The following is a 26,565-nucleotide window of genomic DNA, read 5'->3' as shown; positions in this document are numbered from 1 at the left end:
TATCTTATTGTAAACACAGGCATTCTAAATACAGGGAAAAATCTCTCTGCATTTCTAAAATTCACTTTCTGATGCACATACATTTTCTCTTGAAAGCAAAGAAAAAACCAAAACAATTACACCACCTCTTCATAAGCAATGTTTTAGAATAAAGTTATAGACAGGTGGAGTTCCTTCTCATCTACTACAGCTGCGTTTAGCAATGGTGTTATGAAAGTAATGCACTAGAGACCATACTTTTTTCTAATTAATTTTTTATTTTCACCAGGGAGAAAGGAAATGAGACTCCAGGGAAGCTGACTACACATGCTAGTGGTAAGACACAACCTACAAGATGAGAATCGTTTGATATGTACAAAAATAAATGACTGAAAGCAAACAATTTATGGTGCAGCTCTACTTCTATCTATTTCAACACTCAACCATAAAATCCAATGCATCAAAAATTTACATGTCAAAATACCATGAATCACAAGAATAACATCAACACACAAAAAATCCAGCTCATTTCAGTTTATCAGTATTACTTAAATAAACACAGTAACAGCTATGTACTACTGCTGTCAATATACTCCCACTCTGCACAATTACAGACCATCAGAACAACTGTTCATCACTGACTGAACACTCTCAGTAACCATGAACCTTCTCATATGCACAGGCAAGGCCTCAAACAGCTAATGTCAAAGTAATCAGTCTTTATCCCTGACACAAACTCATCATACGTGTTGTGTCCTGAAAAATAGTCTTTAGGGAAATAGAGAAGAAAATATTCTAGAGGCCCATAACACCAGTACTTTGTAACATGTCTTCAAATTAAATTCTTTAATAAAAGCATAATTAGTGCCAAGTGTGTAGGAAAACCCTCAGATAGCAACTCTTCTGATCCTGCTAGGCAGGGCAGGATTTTTACAAGTAACCTAGGATCAGAATTTTGTTTCTGAAAATAAGATCATCAGCTATTTACTGCTCACAAAATTCTGGTAAAGGGATTATAAGCCTTGCAATCTTCATCATTCTCTCCAACATCTTACTGAAATCTTTTGGTTTCACCTCTATGATACTTGCAATTCAGTGACTGCTGTGTACAGCACAGCCTTGACATCGATTACTAATACAGTATTGCAGTTACATCCCCATGGCAACTTGCTTTCAGATAATTTCTTAAGCCATATTTCTACCAGCCACAGGAGATGTCCTATAATATCACAGTAATTCATAAAATATGCAACATTTATCAAAAAAAAAAAAAAAAAACACACCACTTATTGTTCCATTAAAATCCCACAACCCTTGTAGCTTGTGTAATTTATCAATTTTCTCACTTTTTCAGTTCCGCCCTTCCTCTCTAGCAAACCAGTATTCATTACTCAGGAGCTGAAGTTAGCTTCCATCCAAAACCCAAGGAGACAGCAGAGGAAGGTGTGCAATCCCTCAGAGGCAGAAGTATTGAAACTAAATTTTGTGGATGGGAGAAGTTTGCAGCTAGGCAAGACAGAGGATTTCCTTCAACACTCCGAAACGGTTACATTTGTGGTCCACTTCCTCTGGTTTTCCTCTCATTTCCTACCATTTCAATTCAATCTAGTTCACTTAATGGACAGAAAACCCTTCATCTTTTTTAGCTGAATCAGTCTTTCTCTGGCTATTGCACTGCATATGACTTCCAAAGGAAACAAATGAGCATCAGACATGGTACAAAAATGAGAGAGAAAACATAGCTGAGAGCCATACATAAACTAACAGTGAACAAGAAGATGGGTTTGACTGGGTCTAATCTGCTTCCTAGCTACATCCACATTAAAAAAAAATACACTCTTTCCAGCTAGTCCTATTCTACTAAAACATGGCACTGTTCTTTTAATTTTCTACATGCTGTTTGCTGATCTAAGAGGATCAATGTTCTGTATATTCAAAAACATGCAGGGAGCAGTTTGTTCCACTGTCAGGAAGGTCTTACGGCATTCTCCTTTCCTGCACTTGTGTATAAACAAAATACACTAGAGTATATTAAAGCCAAGTTCATATTTTGTCAGCTAACAAAAGTACAACCTAGTGCTATCAACTTTTGCCTCAGCTGCTGTAATATTTTCAATTGCAAGAAAAGCAAAAATTTCACTTTAAACTAATTTGTTCAATAATCAATTTTTTAATGCTTTATATACTAAGTGTAAAGTTTAAATATTTTTCTTGTGTTATATCCTCAAACAACAGTTTAAGTGCATAATACACTCACAAATACATTTAAACGCTTCTAAGGCCAAGCTTCACTCATTGGTGTCATTAGGATAGCTCAGCTTCTCACATCCAAATCTATCCTGTAATATTCATTGTTATATAGTGCTTTTTGCTACAGAGATATTTTCTACTGTGGAGAAATTGAAAGCAGTTAACACCTGCATTTTGAAATTGAAATTTTAATTTGACATGAAGCAAAAAAGCATTAAAATTAACAGACAGGCATGCTGCAAACAAAGCTGACAGTCATTTTTATTATAAAGCAGAGCAGTGTTTTTAATAGCATGCAAATACTGTTGACAGGCATGTCTTTATTCAATTAGTTCCTAGTTTCCAAGGGCAGAGTAGCGTGCACACATCCAAACTGCGTTTTTTAATTTTAGAGGCTTTGGATATTGAATATTTCAAACTACTTAGTATCCAAATCAATTTAACAGAATGCCACTTAAGGTACTTTTCAGTTTTGGCTTTCAATAATTTATGTTGTATACCTCAACGCTGCTCATGACCTGATGCATAATTACATCCAAGCAGATCTCTTGGCCTTCTTTTTTAAGTATTTCAGAGTAGTTATACTTCTAGGTGTGCACATTTTTGTATGCGTCTCAGTATTATAAAAGTTTCATGCCAATCCATCTGCATATCCTATTTACTTCTGTGGCTAAAATAGCAGTAAAACTGGCACTTACTGTTCAATGGTTACAGGGCACTTCTCCACTCCTCCTTTTCCAAATGGTTTGCCAAATCAAACCTACTGCCTCCTTAGCTGCTGGGAAACAAAAACAAAAAACCCACACACACGTCAGAATTCAAGGAACTGAGGGAGAGGGCATTTTGCTAAAAAAATCTCTCAGGGAAAGGAAAGAGCAGTGTAACAGTGGTATTAACACCAACTTTTTCTCATAACAGCTAACAAGAATGTCTGAACAAAAAATCCCTTCTCAGGAGTGCTGTGGTGAGACACAGAGTTAACACCTTTAGACAACAAGAACCAAAACCCCCCAAAAATTATATCAAAAATGTAAAAAGAAACATAAAGCTAGCTTACTTGTTTGTCTTTTTACAAAACTGTGAACTAACAATAACTCAATAATTAATTATATTTTTCTAATGCGTTCTCCACTGGTCAATTGTATTAAAGAATAAGCCAAGGTTTGTCTACAACCATATCAGTATCATTTTTTTTATTTGCAAATGTAAATGTTTATCACTTGATACAAAATTAAGCTTCTTTGAAAACACTTTTGCTTTATTTATTTTTTTTATATAAACCCTGAAAATTTCCACTGGAGAAAATGCAATTAAAAAAAAGGCAATTGTAAGAAATACATTTTCTGAAGTACCTGAAAGCTGCTGATTGCTTAGCATTCCCCAGAGGTTTGAGTAAGCAATGCAGTGCTAACATTGCTATTCAACAGAGTTATTAATAGTTGTGATTCTAGCACAAATAAACTGTGCTGGTATTATTCCTATAACGCTAATGTGATGCAGGACCTACAATTTACAGTCAGCCTCATTTACAAAACACCAGATAGCATCTTAAAAAATTGAAGTTGAAAGAGTCATTTTGAACAATATATATTAGACATGCCACTGTGTTGAGCACAATTCTGTTTCACAAGGTATGTAAAATGTATCATGACTAAAACATGAAATGGGAACAGTTGCTTTCTAAAAGTCAGTATCATTCTCACACTCTTGTCAAGACCACACCAGCTGCAAAATGTTTTTCTATTCACAGAAGCTGGTGGTGATACTGACAGACAACATGAAGACCCCTTTATGTGTTGCACTGCACAATCACTCCTTACACATTGCAAAGAGACAGCCCCTGTTCTGCATAGACGGAAATGTATTAAAAAATGTATTAAAAATGTATTTTTGAGGATCAACCTTCCCTGGACGAAAATGGCTATTATTTCCATATTACAGGCAGGAAAATGAGGCATGCCAAATTTCATGGGGTAAAATCTACATGCAAGCAGCAGTCAGATAAAATGAGATCTGAACCTCTACTCACTCTACTTGAGTGACTTTACACAGGACAGAAACACAGATAAGCTGCAGCCAACTTCATATCCTTGCAAAGCTACAATTAAATTTTTATCAAGAAAATATTTTTTAATTTATTTTTCATTGGCAGTAACACTTTTTTCAACTTTCTGTTATTCACATTCATATTCTTGCACTGCAGGAAACCTGAATTTAGAGATGAGAGATCCTGTAAGAAAAAAAAAAACAACAAGCCTCTTTTCTGAAGATAGAGTACTTAATCAAGTGCTTAATTAATTTGCCTTCCTCACCCATTTCAATTTAATGTCATAATTCTCATCTCCAGAATGACACCTGCCAGTACAGGTGTTTTACTTGGCATTTCTGTGTAAAATCAAAACAGAGTTGGAGTTGGGACAAAATGGAGGGGCACAAACCAGGACACTATTGGAGTTGTTCCATGCTCTGATTCCCAAGGCTACTCCAGGAAAAATAGAACATTATTGCTACAATATTGTAGAAGAGACCTGGAAAAAATGTCAAGGAATAGAAAGGGTGAAATAATTTTGTATCTTTTTTATCAGAACTCCTAGAGAAAAAGGCGAAGGAATTTGCCAATCACCAACAGAAAAACAAAAGAGGCAAAGTAAGGCCATGGGGTTACCGACCAGTTTTACCATTAGATCACAGGGAAAAGCACAAGTGAGATATGCTGCAAAACTCCTGTCTTCTACCGCAGATAACATCGGGTGATTATAGGAAAGGTGGTGACAAATCTTTTACTAAGGCCTGTTGATTTTGAAAAAGGGATGGTGATTTTAAACTAAAGGAAGGCAAATTTAGACTGGATGCAAGGAAGAAGCTTTTTACAATGATGTGGAGAAACACTGGAACAGGTTGTTCAGAGAGGTTGTGGGTGCCCTACCCCTGGAAACATTCAAGGTCAGGTAGGATGGGACTAGTAAAATAAAACATGCCTCATTCCATCAGTGACTGTAACTATGCTTATTTCAATCAAATAGAGAAACATTCACCTTCTCACAGTGACAGCAAGAGATATAAGAAAAATCTGTTTACAAAGATTAGGATAATTTCTGCAGGTTTTTTGGCTCAGGTCAGTGATTTATCTGTTTGTTCTAAAATGAGAATTGGCTCTGCAATTTCTACTAGATACTATTGCAGCATCAAGCATCATCTAGCTAGTTTTTAGAACAACCCACTAACTTTGCTTATTTCTGTCTGGTCTCCAGCTTGGCTTCCTCATCCTGCATACTTGCTTTGTTGTGTAAGAGTTTACTGATATTACTGATATACTTACTAATCAAGACTAGACACTTACCCTCCAGAAATGGCTTAGCTTTACCAGTGCATATTTTATTCTTGGTCAGAAATAAAAATCTTATTAAGTGATTTCAGATACCAATTACTTTATTTGAAAACATCCATGTGTTGTATCTCTTAAAAGATGCTGAATGCTCTGGACTCCTACAGATGTCTTTCATAATCTTGCAATTTGTGTAATTCTTAATGAAGAATATAGTTAGTATGAGCTGTCCATCTGTTTTGTATCATTATTAATATTTTCTCAATTGTTCTGTTGAAAATTACAGTGTAGTATCACAAATCCAGTTACAATACACCTAATTATAATCTCTGCTAACAGAATGATCCAAAATGATCCTCTGGAAGCTAAAATGTTTATAAAATTTGGGCACAGGAGAAAGGAAAACAGTTTAACTAACAGACGTATTTTCAGTGCTTGCTAAGGAAAGACTGGTTATATATTCATCAGTCCTGCCAGTGACTGACAGAGGTAACTTTTAGGAAACAACTTCTGGGAACCAAATTAAACTGCTGAAATGCTGTTTCTGAAAAAGTTATTTAGATTATTTCTTAAGTCATGTCTCCCACTATACAGAAGTTATTATTACTAGGGAGAAACAAACACTGTATGTGCTTACTCCTTTCACTTGTGATTAAAGAAAAAAACAAGTGTCTGAAACAATTCAGTACATCTTTGACCAAGTGCTAGACAAAATAGGGTGCAATCAAAGCCTTGACTTGAACTGTGAGAGGCTTCATTCCTTGAGTGGCTTCAGTAATTGCAGTGGGCTTACTGGAGAAACAGGCTAAAACTCGTTGTACAGAGCAGAACACACAGCACTAAATTTTGTGGTCTGCTACACACCCCTGAGCAGAGCAAGGAGTTATATTTAACTCATATTCCAGTTGTGCCAACAAAAAAACCTCCTGGCAGATTAAGAAAAGAAATAAAGTTCAACACTACCTTCAGTGTCTTGAAGAAAATACAAGATACAGATAACAATTTAAAATATGACATATATTATCAAGTAAGTTTGAAGTCAGCAAGACAAGGCTTTTCATTTTTCTTTAATTCTTGCCTGAGATACAGCAGAGTAAGATCACTAAGCTAATTTTCCTTTAGCAAAGCTTAAGGTTGGAATCTTTCAGGTCTCTGTTAGGTGCTTACATCCCCCAGTGTGATGTTCTTGTTTCTATACTTAGCTGGAATCCCACTGAGCAAATGGATTGAATGTGCAAGTGCAGAACAAAGTCAGGCTTTTAGTGTGACAACTTTTCTTCCTCCACTGGCTGGGAGAAAGGAAAAAAGATTTGAAGTATAAAAGAATAACTATAAATCATTTCAGGGAATACATTCGCCATGCAAATGTGCATCAGGTTTTAGAAAGCCATTATCTAAGGGTTACACATAGTCAATATTAATTTATATGCTTACACAACATAAAACCATTAAATTTCAAGTATAGGAAATAAGCAAGACACTTACAAGCTACGCAAGTCACTTAACTCTCTTTTCAGTGTAGTTTAGCTACTGTGAGAACAGAACAAATAAAATTAGCTACAATCTGATATCACTATTTTTAAATTCTCAGAGCAAGAGAAAAACCCAAAGTACATTGATGTAAAGTGCACTGCAACCTCTGAAACCTTCAGGCTGTTTTTGCATTCCATGCACAGGAATCTTAAAACCCAATGGCACTTTGGTGCCTTATGCTATGACACTGAGACATGAACACATGGCGTAGGCAGACTTCAAACTCCATGGATATAACACCCACATGGCCTGGAAAACCTGTGATTTAAAACACTCTAATAGAAATTCAGGCAATGGTCTAAAAAACTTTCTATGAAATTACTCAAACCAAACATATTTCTGATTAAGTATTTTGCCTTGAGGCAAATATGACTTCTGCAGCTCTGTCTTTTTTGGAAAACTAATCTTCAGGAATCACAGGCCTCTTTTTCCAATGGTAAAGCCTGGTGTAAGGAAGACATTGGTGGAAGAGAACCATATTAGGGAAATTTTAAATAATTTGAACATACATAAGCCCATGAAACCTGATAGAAAGCACCCACAAGTACGGCGGGAACTGACTGATATTATTGTGCGGCAACCAGAAGTGGTTCTTGAAGACTGAAAGAAAGCAAAATATCACTCCAAAATTCAAGAGGGACAAGGGGAAAGATCCAGGAATCCATCGGTTGATCAACCTCACCTCCACCACTGGGATGGTGACAGAGCATCTAAAACTGGGAAATATTTCCAGAAACATGAAAGATAAGAAAATTATCAGGAGCAGTCAGCATGGATTTATGAAGTGGAAATTGTGGTTAACCATCCTGATTCCCTTCAATAAGGAGGAGACCAGCTTGGTGGCTGAGGGGGGAGTAGTGGGTGTTGATTACCTCATCCTCATCAGGGAGGCTTTTGACACTGCTGTAACAGTTTCACAGACAAGGAGATGAAGTATGGGTTATGTAAGTGCAGTGAGGTGGATTGAAAACTGGCTGATGGGCTAGGCAGAGAGGGCTGTGGTGAGCAGCACAAAGTCCAGCTGGAAGCCAGTGCTGTACCCCAGGTGCCACAGTACTATTTAGATCTTCCTAAATGACCTGAAAAATGGGACATAGTCAACTCTTCTGGGGATTGCAGATGATATAAAACCAGTGGTGGGTGTGGGGAGTGAGAGATGAACCAGATGGCTGTACTGCTACTCAGTAGGATGTCAACAGGCAGGAGAAATGGATAGAGAGCAATGCCAGGAATTTCAGCAAGAAAAAAACACCAAGTCCTGCAACTGGGGAGGAAGATGTACACACAAATGACAGATCATTCACAGAAAAAAAAATATTTAATGTCCAATTCCCTTAGGTAGGTGCACAGAAGTATGGTGTATGTTATAAGCATGCTAGATGGTCTCTTGTAGAGTCAACTGTTATCATGCTTGAATTCAAACACAGGAAAGTAATCTTGGTTTCTGCTGTTCTATGAGGTTTTTTGTCACATATTGAAAGTTTTCAAGTAACCAAAGTCCCACTGGCAATGAATGCTAATGAATATAATGATTCATGCAATGACATGACTTAGCTTTACCCTTCAAGAGCCATTGCTGCTCTGTCTACAGACCAGACATATGCATTCTCTTGATACAGAAATTGTAAACTAAATGTGAAGCCTTGCAGGGAATTCCAGGGAATTGTCCACCGGTAAAATCTTCTATATAGCTCTGACAATGCAAACCCTTAGTGAAAAATAGACTATATGGCTGAACTGAATGATTTCTCTATATCATGGATTTTAGACCTTCAAGAAAATATTGTACCAAAAAAGGGATTGGTGAACAGTTCTGATATTAAGAGTACAGTTAGACAGTAATTCAATCAAAATGCTTCAATTTCTCCGTGTAAGTTCTTCAGAATTAGACATCCTAACATGGTTCAGGCAGGCGTTCTTGGCAGTAATGCCAATAAATAAGCCCAAAATGGTAATTTCTTTATCAATTTTTTTGCACAATTTCATATATCATGAACACTTTCTGCTGTTTCTTGTGCTCCTGTTAGTTTACTTTCACATTATATGTAGATAGGGGTGATCTCAGCATGTAATAGATCTGTCCCAATGAAATGTTATCATTCAGTTATTCTACAGAGATCTTTGCAACACACAGTTTTAAAGTACAGATTGGTATACAGTGTTAACTTATATGCAAAGAAATGTACGAGGCCACTGAGTGTGCTTTGTAAATTGCCTTACCAAACCTTTTGAGCAAGTGTAATTTGATGTTTAATACAAGCAGAAATAGTGTAAGATTGCCTGCCATTTTGACATCATATATATAATTCAGCTCAAGGAGTGAGGAAGAAATAATTTGATGCAAGTTTTATGCAGCAAGGATAACTGCAATGCCTCTCACTTTAGCCTAATAAACTATGTGGTCTAGACTGTTTTGAATGCTATAGACAGATGAAAGCACTTGAATTTAACCTTAACTTTGCTTTAGTTGGGTTTGATTAGTGGCAACTGGGTAACAAACTATCCCTTACTTAAATGCATCTAAAGTCTATGAACTGGGTCCTGGAACAACCTAATGAGAACTCCAGACATAGTTTCTTCCTCCTTCTCTGAGGCTGCAGTGTTGATGGATATAGAAAGTTGATACTACAGGGCCAATGGAAACAGAAGCATCTCCTGGTGACTGCTGTTGACCTTGAGGAATCTCTGGGACACAGTAAAATTTTCTGATAAACACCTAAGACTGTAGCTTTATGGAAGTATAACTGTAATAGATTTTGCATTGAGGATTGACATCTAGATGCTTTAGAGCAAATAATGGAATTATAAATGGCAGTAAAGGTTTAAATCAGCTGCAAATATTATTATTTTACACTAATCTTTACTTTCCCTAAAACAGGATTTACTTCAAAGAATTCAGAAAAAGGTAAGCAAAAACTTATTAATGGACATAGTCAAAGCTGGCTTTCTAAACTAATTTCAATCTCAAATGCACAATTGTTCTGTTGACAGAAGCGTTTCAACAAAAAATGTCGATCTGATACACAAAAATTAAATATTATCATTTTTGTGTATATAGCAGGAAAAAATCTTTTAAAAAAATGTTATTCAGTGGTGTAAAGTTTTCAAAGATTGTTGTGTAAATCCACAAACCAAATACTTACAATCTCAAAGTTCTTACATCCTACTTTTACAAGTGCTAAGATACAGAAAGAAAGGACTACTCATACCAATTCAGGCTTGAATAATTAGGGGACAGGCTCTAAAATAATTCAAGATTATTTTAATAAAGATCACTTAGATAATAACTAACATTATATAAGGTAGAGCTAAAAAATGCTTTCTTGTTGCTAGAAAAGACCATCTGCAAGGATAATTAACTCACAAGTGTGGCTAACTGGCATAGCTAACTAAACACAATTAGTCATTAAAGAGGTTAAGTTCTTTTAGTCCTGCTTTCTTATTTTTCCTTAATATTTTATATTGTTGCACATTTTTCCACCAAACAGTAATCTTCATTAATTTTCCAGTGTTTTCCATGCAGTCCTAAAATCACATGAAAAATAATGATCTGCAAGGAAGATAGTTCAGTGACATGACTGATGGTGCTCTTCAATGGCTGTCGCCATCCTAATCTTGAGGATGTGAAAATAGCTCTCATTTTTGTGTTAGGAAACTGCCATTTCAAACAACAGATGAGTTTCCTTGTATATTCACTGTATTGCTTCCCTTCTCTTTGCTACAGTTATGACACATCCTGTTCTATTTAAACAGTGTGCAAGTCAGATGGAGGAACCTGGTAATGAGTTTTCTTTTTAGTTGAACACAGAGTTGCAGTTGGGATGCAAAGAAGATATTGGTTTGAATGTACACTTTGGAAGTTAACCTATCCTCCCTCATAGTGTATATTCTAGCACCGAGACAGCCCTCAAAAAAAGTAAATGCTTTTGCAAACAGTTTCCCAAATAAGGATCTTTAGACATTATGTCCATAATTTATGATCAAAAAGAAGGGACAAAATGTTGACCAAAGACTTGAATAGCCAGTAACAAAATATGCTGGGGAAAAAAAAAAAAAAGAAAAAAGTTCCTTTTTTCAATACAACTTCTGTGGTGCTTAGAAGAGAGATATATGCATAGGTACCCCAAATAATTAAAGTACAAATAAAAAAAGAAAACAACAACAACAAAAAAAAAAAAAACAAAAAAAAAAAAAAAAAAAAAAAACCCAAAAAAAACCACCAAAAAACCACAAAAACAAAAACAAACCCCAAAAAACCAAACAAAAAAAAACCCAAAAACCAAACAAAAAAATCCAACAAAACACTACCCTGCAAAATTATTCATTTACCTCTGTATTATGTACCAATTCACAATTGTTTAGTTGATTTTTAAGTTAACAGGCAGGGACTGCCATTCCTCTCTTGAGTATTTTAACTCCATCCACAATCTACCCCCAAGCCTGAAAAAAATAAAACACACAGTTTGCTCCAGCTTCTCTTGCTGTCTGGGTGGGTCTCTCCATTAAGTCATTCTCCATCACTGAAAATCATCATATATTCTAATGTCAAGTCCCAGAGCCTTATAGCTCAACAGAGTAAAAAAATTTCAATCTTAATTTCCCTCATAGGGCAGATTCTAAAGGCATTCCCTGTTTCTACCAAAAATGTAATTCTCTCTGATCCAGAAAACCATTCCTTGCCCTCTCAGCTTACCTCCCCATCAGAGCCAGACATTCCCATCTCTCAGTGTAACTCAAAGATAAATGCCCCAGAATTGTATAGCCATGTTTTTGCATCTGTGACTGAAATCATTCAGGAAAAGAATTTGACATTCTTTTTGTAAAAGCCAGAGAGGCTGCTGGTTCACACAGCATGAAGCTGACTTGAGTTCAATGAGAAAATAGTCTGCCAATTTCAAAATCTTCCCAACCATTGACTAACTTGTCCTCTCCACCCCACCCTCAATGATTACTGCTAAGTAGTTGAGTCAATCAATCAAGTCTACCATTTTTTAAGAAGTTATTAGAGGATTCTCAGGTACACCACACCCTGACTATCATGTCTGAAAGTCATTAGCCTGCAAAGTTTTGAGCAAAATAATGCAAACTGAAAATTGCAGAATACACAAGAATAAAACTGTAAAAAATAATCACATGCTGCTCGCGTATAGAATAGCCCTTCAATATGTATAATTATAAGACTATTTCTTGTTTCATCTATGTTTAAATTATATTCATTCCATGAAGGGCATGTTCTTAGAAAATTTCCCACTTATGGAACTAAGTTTCATTGGCTTCAAAGTATTTATTTCCTCTCAACTGTATCATTACTTTCATGTAACTGTCAGCTGAATATGCTCAAATATGTAATTTTAGGCTGTACTATAAAGAAATCTGTGAATAGGACATCTTCCCAGCAGATTTTTTAACTGACAGTTAATAGGAAGTAAAATTATAGCTACAGTCTGATCCTCTGTCCTGCACTAAGTCTTACAATAAATCTCACATAAATCTCACAGTAAGGTCACCTCCCTTAGTCCATCTCAAGGTAGAAAACAACAACACCACAGCCATTAATGTGTCCCTGGCTATAATTTTTACAATTTTGACAGTCAAACCTCTAAGGTTTATCAAGATGCTGTTGAAGTTGCTGTTAACAACATATAAAAATTTGTATTTCCTCTACTTCACTGTCAAAAATTATCAATAAATTTCTATAAATACTTCTTTCTTTTAACTGGCATAAATAATGCTTATACTCCTTTACTGACATAACATACATACATACATGTACTTCAGGCACATTGAAAGAAATTAGGTTTTATCTACAAAATTGTGAAAGGCTGGACACTAAGTACAGTACAATCATTAGAGTTAAAGAGAAACAGTCCAGTTTTGTTCTTCATAGAGAAATAAACCTCTGGCTATTATTTATGTATTTTCTTAGAGCCCAGAATTCCTGGCAAATTAGCAGCATTGGAATATTTTGTCCAGATAAGAGTACATTACTCAGTTCAGTGGATTAAAAAAACCACAACAAACCAAACCAAGAAAAAAATCTCAATGCCTCTGTTAAAATCCATGTCAGCCTTAATTACCACTGGGAGTTTACTTATTTATATCCTCAGATATCCAGATATTTTACTAGAAGGAAAATACACTTATACTGCTAGAAAAATTAGTGACTAAGAATGCTTACTGGAAATTCATTTTCAAGTTAACCAGGAATATTTTTTATTTCTTTCTGTTTAAATAGTGCAGTGAAATGACAAAGTGATATTAAAATCCTGGGTCTACTTCCAATAAAGTCATAATTTTTTTAATAAGAATGGAGGAAATGGTTTTCACTTAATGATGTTCTGATGTAACAAAAATATTTGTCATACAAAATGCTGTATTGATCTTTTAGCAACTGTGAAAAATCAAAATATGGTCAAAACCCCAGCACTGTATGATTGGTTTTCATTCCATTAATTTGTGGACCCATCATAAATAATTAGCAAATATTGAATTTTTTTGACAGTAGAGTGCAATTCAGATAAAGTCAGAAGCATCTTCAGTGCTTATCTTGATAGTTCTGCATGCAGCCTTTTTCTGAAAAACAGAAGGTAAAACTCAGGAGCTCCTAACAAGAGCTTTTTCACACATCTTCTGTTATTTGTGCTAAAAACAAAGTGGCAGTGCTGCATTTCAGTTTCTATCTGGTTTCTCAGAAATACAGTAAAGTTTTATATTCAAACAATAAAGCAAACTTTAAGATTAAAAGCTAGGTACTTTAAATATTTATTTTATACTCATGACACTTTGTTTTTTTGGGGTTGTTTTTGAAGGTCTATCTTATTTTAAGCAGTGTCCAAAGAGCAGTAGAGTTACGTAGTCTCATGGGACCTCTTTTCAAAGTAAGGACAAGGAGATCAGATTATTCAGGTACTTGTCCAGTCAAGTTTAGCATATCTTTAATGTGGAGATCGCACACCACACTGGGAATCCCATTCCACTATTTGACTGTTCTCATTATATTTATGTTTTTTCTGACCAAAATTTCTCATGCACCAGCTGTACCCATTGTATTTTGCTATTTTGTCATGCACCATTAAGAATCCATCTCCATCTTTGTACACTTCTCTGTCATTTACTACCTGAAGAGAGCAATAACACCCTCCCTGCAGCTTATCTTCTTAGGACTATACAAACACAGCTCTCTTAACCTCTTCTCATTCATTCTGTACTCCAATCACCCTGACCATCTCAGTAGCTTCTTCGGTTTGCTCCAAGACATCAATGTATTTTATGTAAATGGGGTGCTCAAACCACACACAATACTTCAGATGCAGTCTCACAAGTGCTTAATAGAGGTAGAGGTTTACCCTCCTCAGCCTACTGGCTTCTTTCTTACTAATATTCTGCAGAATACAATTGTCTTTCTTTTCTTGGCTTTCTTTACCAAGACCTGCCCATGACCTTCTCTGCAAAGATGTTTTCTGCCCTGCTGGCACCGAGCCCATACTGCTGCATGGCAGATTATTCTAACCCAGATCCAAGACTCAGCATTCACCTTTGTTGAAATTCATGAACTTTTTGTCAGCTTGACCTTTTTCATGTCCTTTGTCATTAAATCCTCTGCCCCACTGAGCAATGGGTCCAATTTTTCTAGGCTGCCTTTTTCTGCCAATGTACTCACAAAAGTCCGTCTTGTTCCTTTTATAGTACTGCTTTCCTAACATCACCTCTACACGCTTGGGCAATGCCTCTGTTGGAAATAACTAAGAAGCCCATCCCAGATTCTACCTTCTGCGTACATTCTAGTTTTGCTTATCTTCAGTCAAGATTCTGCTGTTCACCCCTATGGGTCTTCTGCAACCTCTGTGTGGCTTCTTTCTGCATGCTGGCATAGACCACTCTAACTGATGACATTGTCCTTAAAGGTCAATCAGCTCCCCATGGTGCTTCTGTTCTCCAGTTCAGACTCTTATGGGATCCTGCCAAGAAGATTCCTGAACAAGCCAAAGGTGTTTCTCCCCAAGTCCATGTAATTCTATTTACCTTGGTAATTTTGGTTTTTTTAGAATTTTAAACTTTGCAGTCTTGTGGTCACTGCAATTAAGGACCCTTTCTATCTTTAAATTGCTTGCACTCTGCCATGCTATGCTGCCCTTCCAGCAGATACCAAATTTGGTAAGATTTTCCATGATTTTCCTAGTCACAAGACTTCCTTAAGCTGGTCAGAGAATTTATCTACTCTCTCCATTTGGGCATGTGGTTTGTAGCTGATGCCTTCCACTATGTAACCGAGGCTGCTCTGTCCCATGACCATTACTGATGCCATGGGACAGCTCTTTACTGGCTTGTGACTGCACCAAGATGAAGCTCTGTGCAATCAAGCCACTCCTTAGCACAGATGATTACAGCTACTGCTAACATAAAATGTTACAGTGCTCATTCGTTATGAAAAGAACTATTCCTGCACTAATTAACTTGCCTGAACCTCAAAGACTGTTGTAGCTTCCAAACACTTTTGCAACTCAAACAATTTACTTTAATCCTACAATTCTATGGGAATAGAAACCTCAGGTGTTGGGCTTTTTCCTTCTTTTTGATCCACAGTTTAAATACCATGAAATCACATATATTAGTTCTTGTCTCTCAGTGGATAAAAACATCAAAACTTTTAAAGCCATTTCACATATAATATGACAGGTAACATTTTACTCAGAGGTGTCATATGGTTAAACACAAGTGACATTTATATCTGCTTCTATGTATGACTAAAAGATATAGAATCATTCATTTAATCTAAACTGGTTTGCTAAATCCTACCAGGTACATCACTTACCTAAATCAACTGGCTTTTTAAAATTTGTTATACCCCTTTATTTTCTTTTATTCACTCAACCCCCTCAAGTGGCAGGCAGATGGTCAGCTAGAGAAATAAAAAGGATGATGGAGGTGTAGTTTTGGTGGTTTCCTTTTTTTACAAATAAAATATTTTTCAGTATAAATATAATTGGTATGAAAAATTTGGATTTGTATAACACAAGGGAATAAATAAAAGGCAATGTAAATGGCAATATATAAATGCCCCACTGTATCTTTATACTGTCTCATAGACTGCACATGCAGATATTGTCCCATGAGGAAGTGCACATAGATACTTTTTTTCCCAGTTTCTCTTTCATTCCTTTTGCACACTAATTTAAAAATATTGATGCCTTTTGTAATAGAAATATGGATTATCAAGATGGTGAGTTTTGATGCCTGAAAGTTTTTGTAACTCTTACAGAAGCTAAGCTAACCCAAAACACTAAATTATCAGAGGTCAGCTTTGGGAGAAAAAAAAAAAAAGACAACTACTTTTAATTTGGTTTCTGTGTCTGGAAAGTACAATGAAATAATGTTTTAGATCTTTCTGGCATGCTAAAGGAAATATCCTCCTGCTGTTATTTTTAAATTTAAGCTAGAATTCTAAAATAAATCATTCACTGGAGCTTAAGAAAGCACACATAACAGGGGAAGGAAGCATTGAAGGAATGTTTTTCTCTCACACTTTCAGGAGCTGACCAGCCTTTAGGCCAACTGATTCTTACAAAAAAGATCTTTTAAAATCAAAAACAAGAAGAACAGAGTGACAGAATGGAAAAAGGCCACAAAAGTGAAAAAATGTTTATAAAAAATGCATAAACACATCAGTTCCTCCTTTCTTTTCGGTGTTGTCCCATATTTAATTTGCTGTTCATTTATCTGTGCAGGCTGGAACACATAGTCTCAGTCTTTACTGTTTGCTTACATTCTGTCTTGGATGACCAAGACCCCTGCATATGGATCTGCAGCTTGCTGCTATACAAATATTTAGTCTGTGGACTGGACTTTGCAGCTGGGTTAAAGAGATAGTGAGCATAGCCATAGTTTTAACTGCACCCAAAATACATGTTTAGAACAGACAAATCTACTCTGAACTCTAAATCCAGAATTGGTTAACCCCATTAAGATCCTCCCTGGGGTTCTGCAGCGCCTTCAGAGGCATTGTTACTGGATAAGAAGCATGAAGATCACAGCCGAGGAAGCTAGATTGATTCAGCTCAAAAATGTTAACTAGGGAGAGAAGGATCACTCCAAGTTAGCTCAAATAAAGCTGGAACTGTAACCAAGAATGAAAGAAAAATTATTTTGCATGTTCTTCAGTGCACTTTTTTACCATATGTCTTTAGTAGTCTGCTAAAGACATAGCCATGAGCAAATCACCTCACAGTCACTTTTGAGTCCAAAGATAGTCTAATTTATAATGAACATAACTTGCATGCTTTAAGTGTTCAGTAGAAAGCAGTGCACAATAATAAGCTCACAGAGGAAAATAAAATTATCTCACATAAACATTACTTGATAAACTACATTGACTTTTTCAAATAATAAGGAAGCTTATCAAATGTGAGATGCAAAGTGTAGCAACCATGCAGAGAGGTCAAATTATGTAGGCTTATCCCTTTGTATGTTTGCTTCTTTGGACTCACTCTAAATTTACAGAAATAAAAATTAATAATTTATTGTACCTATACAGGAATACAAGTTCTCATTCAGCTAAGCTAGCACACACTTCTTGTGGCTTGCTTTATTTTGAAAAGGTTTATAAAATATTAACAAAGGCATCAAAATAATTTTTTTTTTAAAAAAAGTTTTATTTTTGTCTCTTTGATATACTCACTTGAACACTCCACAATAAGTAAAGGGTAATGCTAACCATGTTTTCCCTACTTAGAAAAAATCCACAGTGGCTTGAACATAATCACATCCATATGAATAAGAAAATTTTCTCTTGTTCTTAAGGCTCACCAGTAAGGGAAATTTTAGGAACAATAGTGTTCATTTGTCCTTCTTTAAGGACAAATTTCACAATCTGCTGCTGTCATAATTCCAGAAACAAGGTATATGTAAAACAAAAAAATTCCTTCAAGAAGTAAACAATATTTTTCTTTGCTTTGACTTTATTTTTTCCCTAGATTGTATACTGTAACAGAAATAAATATTTGTTTTGTCATCATAATATCTATTTAACATCTAAGTCTGCATAACAGCAAAGTAAATAATCATGTTGCAGGACAACACCTGAAAATACAACAGCACACAAGATTCTGTTCATGTATTAAATCTAGCTCACAAAACGAGTTCAAGACAAAAATATCCTCCATCAGAGAACCCATCCCCTCTCTGCAGCTTTTCTGATGTGCATTCATCATATATGACTTTAATTTGGGTGACAGCTGCTGTGAAATGAGGTTATTAGAGAAATATTCTCAGAAGTGATGCTACTTGCTGAGGGAAAACAGCATGGCATTTTTGCTTATTTGGACAAAGCAAAGTATCTTGTGTGTGTAATACTAATTCACCAAAGTTACAAAACATAGATATAAATAACTATTTGTTTGGATTAATGTCAATTACTTGAATAGGCTGAAAGAGTCCTCCAGATTTGGCTGTACGGAACAGAGAATACTGAATTAAACTAAAATTGGAATCTCTATGTACAACAGCACCCGACTCCTTGTTGTCCACACACATAATAGTGAAAAACATAGAACTGGGGAAAGGTCACAAGAGAAGGAAAAAGTGCACATTTTTTAATAAGATGCTTATTTATATATCTGGACATGCACAAGTTTCTATCCATCTATGTGTATCCATTATATATTCTACATCAATTTTATTCAGGTTTTACCTTCAGACTATATTTATATTCCTGCATATAAATAGCTTTTCTGTCCCTTAGAGTACTATTCTCAGTGGTCTCTCTCCCATTTCTTCCATTCAAATAGAGCAGAAAATATAGGTGCACTCTGCATTTGAATTGGAGGGCTCAGTTACAGGAATATGTAACTGAATTAAAGATACACTTTTTCCAGTTAATTCTGATAAAGTGGTTCAGCTGGGACTGCAGCAGTGCATTTCATCCGCAGTGAACCCTGCTGCACTTCTGGCAACAGAATGTTCGGGACAGGGTTCATCCTGCTTCCTCAGGGAGCTGGGTCTTAAAATCAGAACCCTGTATCACAAGGGGTTCCTTCCACTGAGATCCACCTCGGGTCATTTAAAACCTGTCCATTGTTAGTCATTTCAGGAAGGTGAATGAGCAACACAGATCCTTAAACTGCTTCAGCAGCGACCCCTTCTATGAGGGTGTGGGAGTCACCACTACAAAGGCAGCACAGTGTGAGCAGACTGAGGCACAGACCTCTTACTTTAGCGCAGAGAAGACTTTTCCAATGTTCTTTTCTCTCTGTTAACATAAAAAACAAAGTCAGCTCTTTTCACACTGGTTTAAAAACTGAATGGCCTTTGAAATAGTTTATTATTACTGCAACTTTACTTTTTTTTTTTTTTTTTTGGTCCTGTGACTTAATATTTTAAGGGAATTAAAAAATTAGGACCCCTTTTCTACATGTATACATCAAGGTCCAGTAGAACCTTTCTTCTCCTCAGGCCATTGAAGCAAATTCTTCATGTGTGAAATGCAAATGGAATCAAATTCAAGTATAGAATCAGTAAGTATCTGACACTGTCCTTATGACAAAAGGATCAATATGAATCACATTCTATTAAAATATCTTTGATGATTTTGTGCAGTGAAGGTTTTGGGTTTTTTGATTTTTGCTTCTTTAAATACCAAATCTATAATACAGTGAGATAATGACATTGGTAGCAAACTAATCCTTCAGCTTTTCCTGTTTACAATTATGCATTGCAGTTTTTCTATAGACACGTAAAAAATAGCAGAGAGAAGAATGGAAAATGGTAATAAATAAGGGTCTGTGAGAATCAGATTTATACACAACATCAATAAGCCTCTTCATGCCTCAATATCAGAGAATCACAGAGTGGGTCAGGTTGGAAGGTACCACAGTGGTCATCTGGTCCAACCTCACTGCTCAAACAGGGTCATCCTAGAGCACATGGCACAGGATTGTGTCCAGACAGTTCTTGATATCTCCATAATTTCCATAGTTTCTCAGATGCAGCTATGGAACTGCAAACTCTGGACAGTCAATTAAGTCAATATAGGGTAAATAGAATTCCAGCAATGGGGCTGCCAAAAGAGACAAGCATCTCTTTAATGAAGGGGAAGAGCAATCACAGACAGTCTGAAGTGACAGCTGTGGTTTTGATGCCTATAGTACAGGGGGAAAAAATGTTGGTTTGGGCCAATTAGTTTACAGGGTAATTGTATGCCAAATCATTATGATTGGTATGATTTAGGAACCATCTTCTTTCATCTTTTTCTCTATAGCCTGTAACTCCAAAAAACTCAAGAAATTTTTCTATGAACATTATAATAAACATGCTGTAAAAAGAGAAAAAATGGATTAACTTGAATTTGTGAGCTGGTGGAGAAAACCAGGAGTAAAGGCTTGTCATGTTGTAATCAGTTTTATTGGTATGATTGACTTTGGTAACATTAACTTAACATCCCTGTTTCTTGCAGGTTTTGTTTTCTTCCTCCCTCAAACAAATTCTGAAGAAATAGCTCACAGCTTTTTAACAAATGGAGGAGAAAAGACACATCAGAGCAAAATAAGTTACTAGGTTCATAAAATCCTTGATTCCTTGGAGAAAAAAAAAGCCATGCAGATGAGGAGGACCCCTTACTTTGTGCTAGTGACTGTGAAAGAAATTTTGTGTGAAACTCAGGAAAATATAGTATAAGTGCAAATAGCCAGAGAAGTCCTAAACATTTCATGAATATAAAAGGAATTATTTTTGAGATTTTGCACAGGTAAAATCCCCACTTTCTCTTTCAGTCATGCTCACACTTACAGGTGGACTGAGGAGGGGACAGGAGTGTGAGGAAGCTTTTCTGAGAAAACCCCATGTATTAGAAGGTTCTTCAGGGTTCTAGGTTAAAGGAAACTGTTCCTGTGATGCCAGAAATCTTGGCTGAATGTCCATTGGTCCCAGGAATTTTGGAAATTACTCTTGGCTGACAGATAAAAAGGAGCAAAACTCAAACCCCACTATGATCAGATTTCTGTTCATATTAACTAAGAAGGCAACCTGCCTAGATGTTTTCTTCTGTAACAGGTCCTGCAACTGCTTTATCACACGATGTGTGATTTCAAAAAAAAAGAGAAAATGTTCAATGAAGCCTACTCTAATGAGCTCAGAGAACTTGCACAGAACTGAGCTGAGCAGATGGAATTTCACCTCTTGGCTGAAGACAACATTTCAATTAAATGGTCCTGTGTTCTTCAAATGTAAGTCTATAATATTTAATCTTGTAGTTCCTTGAATTGCAAAGAAGGTACCTTAAAACATAAGTCCGCAGCATGCACAGAACTTTTGTACACACAAATTAACAAACACAGTATATAGCAATAATTCATTAATTTTTAATTGTATTGTACATTCTCTTTTACTCCTATCTGCCTCGAAATATTTCTGATTCAATCTGGATTATAGGGGCACAAAATCCAGAAGAGAAGCTCAAAGCATTACTACATAAAACAGCAAAAAAGTACCTACCTTCCAAGACAAAAAAAGCTGTTTCATTTTAAACTTCTATTCACCCTTTCAACTGCCTTTTTTCTCACTAACACATTAACACTATCCTAAAATTAAGGAATATGGTCTTTTAGAAAAAGTGAAAAAAAAATTGAGGAATGAACATGTTTATATCAGTAGCAATTTTATTATTTGATAATGTTGATCCCTGTAATATTCTCTAATATTAAAAAAAAATAGTATTAAGTGGAGGCTGAAAAAAAATTTTCTTCTATGGCTGTGAAATTGTAAAATTAAGGGATTTTAGTTTCCTCTTCATTTGGCCTGGATTCCTGATTTTTTCACCTTAGTGGGTTTTTTTGTTTGTGTTTGTGGTTGTTTTTTGGTTTTTTGGGGTTTTCTTTTGTAATTACTAAGGATTTGCATGGAATACTATCAACCTTAATAGGTTTTAAATAAGCTTGTAATTTTTAGGTTGTTTACTAGTAATTAAATTAATGTTGTTCCAAATGTTGTTCCATTCTATAACTTAAGATATTGAGGAGCAACAGCTTAAATAACCATGAAGGGTCATAGCCAAAGTAAATTCATGATCAGAACATTATGTATTTTGCCAAGGATAAAAGTAAATCCACCCTCTTCAAAAGAAAATTACTACAGAGAATGGGTTTCTGGTCACAATGGGTCCCAGGTCTTTCTGTTTTCCACTCACATATCTATCAACTGCATCAGGTGAGACTGTTTTTCCTGTGGAATGCTTGAATTCTGTAGAAAATCTCTGTTGTATATATCTATATTAGAATTTTACCTTCTTATTTTCAATTTTTTTCCAAAATATTTGAAAATATATTTTAAAGCAAGAATCAATCATTCGATTATTTCAATTACTAGAATCTACATTTTCCAATTTTCGTTTTGTTCTAAAACAGTATTTTACCATTTTGACCATCAAAACCTGAAAAAAAAAATTTACAAATCCAATGGTTCTAGTACCAGACATGAAAACTCAGAGTATAGATTTGACAATTGATTAAAAAAAAGAAAAATTGCAAAATTTAAATAACAACAAAAAATTTCTAATTCTGTATAATATTTCAAATCTCTTATGCTTGAAAAGCCCTTCCTCATTGAAGCCTTATAATACCAAGTAGTTCTTTTGTCACAGACTAGCAGCGAGGTTATATTTATTTATCCAGTAATGCACAAGAAAGTGCAATAATTTTCAAAATAAATATTTGTATTTTGTTAAACCATTGGAAGTCAGAGAAAAAGGCAATATAATAATGCAAGGTAGGAAAGATGTACTCCATTGTAGTAATAGTTAATCCTGCAAAACAAAACTCTTATTAGCAGATGAATAATCAAAGAAAAAAATACTATCTATTTCCTTTGTTGTTTGTATTTCAAGCAAGTATTTTATGGACATATATAAACTTAGAAAAAGAAATTATGTTCAAATATTTTTCCTATTGAGAGCTAGGATGTAACATTATAAGAAAAGTTCTAATTATATTGATGTTCTGATAAGAGAGAAAATTGGCTTCCATATGAAAATAAGGCAGCTGTAGTTTTCTGTCAGGTTACAGGAAAACACCTGCGTTTTCCATAAGTGACTCCATTGATGCTAGGCCCCTCTACTACAGCTTGGGATTTTGATGGTGATCAGAGCACCCTACCACAACCCACAGTACTCCATGCTCCAGAACAAATGGCCAAGCTGGATAAGCGCCGAGAGCTTAAGGTATCTGATTTCTATCTTCATGATTAGTGACAAGGCATAAATTGAATACTTAAAGGAGTGCAAATGTTCTCAGACTGATTCTTAGTATGCAAAAATCATCGTACTAAATTATCTTCTTGGCTGACATTGTGAAATGTGTGATCTGGCAGAAGGTACAGCTTTAGCTTTGCTTAAATGAATGCATCAACTTTCACAATGTTGTAGGAATGGAACTACAATATTCTGTGATGGTTCTGAAAATAAAGTGTGTCAGTGTCACCGTGAGTTATTTCATGCATAGGATGCAGAAAAGAAAAAGACAGTTGTACAAAATACTCAGTTAATTGCAGAAAAATTTCCACTCTTCAAAATAGAACAGATTATTTAGTATATTTATTGAGGAGGCAGATCAATTTTACTGCTGTGATATAATCCACATTTTCTCAAATAATACTTTTATAAAGGCATTATGCCTGTTTCTGCTCCCCCATTTTCCTTTGGAAGGAAACATACCTGTACAGAACCATGCACTTCCTATGATATACTAACAGTCATAGTAATTAATCAACTCAGCTACGGATAAAATTGAGTTGCACAATGAAGAGTTCACTTACAGTACTAAATGCATAGCCCAAACTATAACTTTGTTTAAACTTGAGAAAAGACTCAGAGATAGCATAAGCCTTTAGAAATATATGTATACTTTAAAAAACAATAGAAGCAAAAGAAAAACAACAAAACAACAACAACAACAAAACAAAGAAAAAAATGAAGCAAATAAACCACTGGAAATTTTGGAGCACACGATATGTTGGGTACTCTCTGCAGACGTTGTGGGTGAGAAGTCTTTATAAAAGCCTGAGAGAATGTTGTAGAAGTGATAACTACAAGTTAGCCCCTCATATTCACGAAAAGATATGATATGTAACATTTTAAAAAATCCACACAAAAGAATATCCCTTTGTTGAGATCTATCCTTCCCTTAAAAGTTTCCATTGCCACTACAAGATACACCACGCAGACTACATTTTTGACTTAGTGTTAGCTTGGCTACCCTGTCATTCAGTAGAAGAACAGTAAATTGATGACATGGGCTTTTCAAAATTTGGTTGAAATGTTACAAGTAAAGGCAGAGTAGTTGATCTCAAAATGTAGCTGAAACACTCCTTGTACTTAATTCTATTCATTTTTTATGTTTATTTCTATTACACTTCATGTAATACAGGACTAGCACCATGACCTCTCTCTAGAATCTTCTCTTCTCTCACTTTCAGTATCAAGGACAATGACTCATAGAAGTAGGAATAATTTTCTCTTTCTACAATCCTGATAGTTTTATAAAGAGCACTCAGGAAATGAATCTGTTTTGAAAGACAGAAAAATACATTTTTTATATGTGTGCATTTTATAGAAAATCATGTTCATAGTAAGTATTTAGGATATGAGGATTTCTCTTACCTTTCTTTTTTTTTACTAAATGAAAAATATTGAATTTGACCTTACAAGTTAAGCTCATGAGTTGCAATTATCTAAGACATACTGCAGGTAAACACTTGTTTTTATTGGTTGCTATGAAAATTAAGTGGCAAGCTTATTACACAGTCATTTCTGATTGTTTGCTTCTTTGTTTTTTCTTCTTAATCAGAAAATTGTCCATAAATTACAATCGTTCTGCAAGCTATTTTTTTTCTGTGTGTGGTGACAACTTCTGGCTGACATAGAATTTGCCTGTTTTCTTGTTTCAATATGTCCATTTAGTTATGCTGGACCAAAAACCCAGCATATCCAGGACTATTCTTAAACTAATTTTTCCAAATAATAATTAATGTCATGTCCTAGAAAGTGATATCCAATAAGACTTATACTCACACATATCCTCTGATCATACTTGCTAAATCAGAAGTTTCTATTTATCCCCTTTTACTTACCTATTAAGATGTCACAGTAGCTCTCACCAATCTATCTTTAACATATCATTAACTGTGCAAGTACAAATCCAACATCCGTTTCTCACTTCCTGAAAAGGAGTCAATGATACTACTCAGTCCGGTCAAGTAGAACTATAAGTTCTTTAATAATGGCAAGGAGAGGAAACTGAGGGCTTTATAATACTTTCAAATGATGAGGAGAAAGAAACAGTCCAAAATTTACAAAAATAACCTTGCTTTCTGAAGAACAAGGAAGAGTCTCATAAGATCTATGGTAGCTGCAGATACAGAAACAATTTTTTGAGCAAGGGAAACACTTGCTTTAAACTCCTTTCCTGTAACACCTTGCAGTCCATTGCAAGTTTGCAGGGTAACCCTGTCAACAGTCTCAATGACAGGAGCTTAAACTTTGTGAGGCATTAAGCTCAACATTGTAGGATCCAAAAAGTATTTCATAAGTAGATTCAAGTGCAAGTGTATTTTGGTTAATGTTAGCTGGATACCATTCTGAAAGATTGGGGAATCACACATACACAATAATCCCTATAACACTGTCAGATAAAGTTTTCTATTAGTATGTTTTGGTAATAGTGCTATGTTATGCATGCTATCAAGACATTGTTAAGTAACTCTCATCTATGTTAAGACAGAATATTTATAATTCATTGTCTTGAACAGAACCTTTTGTTTGTATCTAAGAAAAAAATATTTTTAAGCAATAACTCTGTAAATAATATGTTTAGAAAAGTATTTGACTGCAAAATTGTGTTTCACATGATATAAATAATGTTTCCCTAACATTTTCCATAAGATATTAAAATTCTTATTTTAACAGTTCATAAATTCTCACACCTCTGGCAGATTCCTTCTCTTATGTCCACATTCACTCCCTTCAGCTGGTGTCAAAGAATAAAGCATTTCTACTTTTGCTCAATTTTGAGGTTTGTTTTCTGTATTTAAAGCACATTTTCTTGCTGTGTTCTCGTATCAGAAGGTTCTAAACATTTTCCGTATCTAGAATTTGATTTCAGTTATCAGTATTCCATTCAGAATTATATTTTACTTCAGCTTTCTGGATGATAAATTCTAATTCATTCAAATTACAATTCTAAAATTTGCTACATAGCTTTTCAGCTACTTCTAATGTATAAACATACTGTAAGAGAAGAAGAAAATAATCACAATAATACTCCAGAAGTTTCAACAAAGTCCAATAAAGGAAATAATAAAATCTCCTTCCATATGTACTAGCATTATTGAGGAATAACTTTACCATTTTGTGGAAGCAGTCTGGTATAACACTGAATGGCTTTTAGTCCAGGAATGAATAAGAAAGAAAATTCCTTTCACAATTTTTCACTGGACAA

General features: G+C 35.2%; 1 protein-coding gene across 1 annotated transcript in view; it reads right to left on the bottom strand.

Moving 5' to 3' along the window:
• Positions 1–2,971, bottom strand: part of CDH18 (cadherin 18) — a 177,027-nt gene extending 174,056 nt beyond the window's left edge. Inside the window, exon 1 of the mRNA XM_030943315.1 lies at positions 2,928–2,971. The gene's annotated coding sequence lies outside the window, so the exon portion shown is untranslated. The remainder of the gene's footprint in view (positions 1–2,927) is intronic.
• Between the last annotated feature and the right edge of the window lie 23,594 nt (positions 2,972–26,565).

Source organism: Camarhynchus parvulus, chromosome 2 (assembly GCF_901933205.1).
Source record: "Camarhynchus parvulus chromosome 2, STF_HiC, whole genome shotgun sequence".
NCBI lineage: Eukaryota > Metazoa > Chordata > Aves > Passeriformes > Thraupidae > Camarhynchus > Camarhynchus parvulus.
The sequence above is the reverse complement of the archived record's forward strand: the minus strand, read 5'-3'. Positions and strand labels throughout refer to the sequence as shown.